Below are 1094 nucleotides of genomic sequence, written 5' to 3' on the forward strand. Positions count from 1 at the left end.
GGGAGTAGCCCGCAAACCGTCTCCAAATCACCTTCACGCAGAGGGATCATCCGTGAGCGCAGCACATGCGGGAGGTGGCTTTGATGTATATGCAGGACACAGGAAGCACCCGGCAAGGGCATATGCTCACGCGTGGTGTGAGATAAGTGTGTGTGGAGCTGCGCGCTGGACAATTCATTTCAATCAGATCCTGTTGCTTATCAGTTAATAAAATGTCTATTATATCAATTCATTTCATAATCTATATGTTCCTAATCTACCATCTTTATAGGGTCCAGTTAAAAGGAAAGGGAATTCGCTGTCCCTCCCCGTTTAGATAATTGCCCTTAAATGACTGCAAGAGGCTCTTGTGTTCCGAGGAGATTAGAGCCCTGCAGCTATCAATAAACTTTTCTCAGCGAGCGGCCAATCCCGTTATTAGAGAGCGGCTCCGTTTTACTGCACATCCGTCCTGGGCGCGGGGATAAGGGATCGTAAAACGAATTTACAAAACAAAATAGCCGGGACTTTAAGGGCTCAGGGGCTTATATGTTTCTTTTTACGTGAACGAACATTTCGTTATCTGCAGGCACGCACATATCTATGCCATGAAAAGTAGCTCAATTTATGCTTTGTCTATGCGGGTACGTATATAAACGCGGATCTCCACAGTCACATCGAGCACACCGCAGGGCCGGCTTTAATTTAAAAACCAAACCAACCAAACAAACAAAACCCACGAAACGATTGCGGAGCGGACAGGGTCTCCTTCCCTTTGAGAGGTCACACTCGGGACAGCCCGGTATTTGCTAGTTTGGCAGAACAGCGGGATCGGGCTGTCTCCCTCTCGCTGTACGAGCAGAAAGGCCGGCATTTTTTCCGACGTTAATACTTTTTTTCCCCGAATTTTCAGCCTTCCCATCCCCACAGCGGAGCGCTGCGCCGGCAACCCGACCTTCTTCGCTCCTGCCTAAGATGAGAGCTGGGGCGTGGAGAGGGGCTGGGGGATGCAGAGCGGGACCGGGGAGAGCGGAGCGGGACCGGGGGGACATGGAGCGGGACCGGGGGGAGCGGAGCGGGGCTGGAGGACATGGAGCGGGACGGGGGGGGGGAGC

This window comes from Corvus brachyrhynchos, unplaced genomic scaffold (genome assembly GCF_000691975.1).
Source record: "Corvus brachyrhynchos isolate BGI_N302 unplaced genomic scaffold, ASM69197v1 scaffold80, whole genome shotgun sequence".
Classification (NCBI taxonomy): Eukaryota; Metazoa; Chordata; class Aves; order Passeriformes; family Corvidae; genus Corvus; species Corvus brachyrhynchos.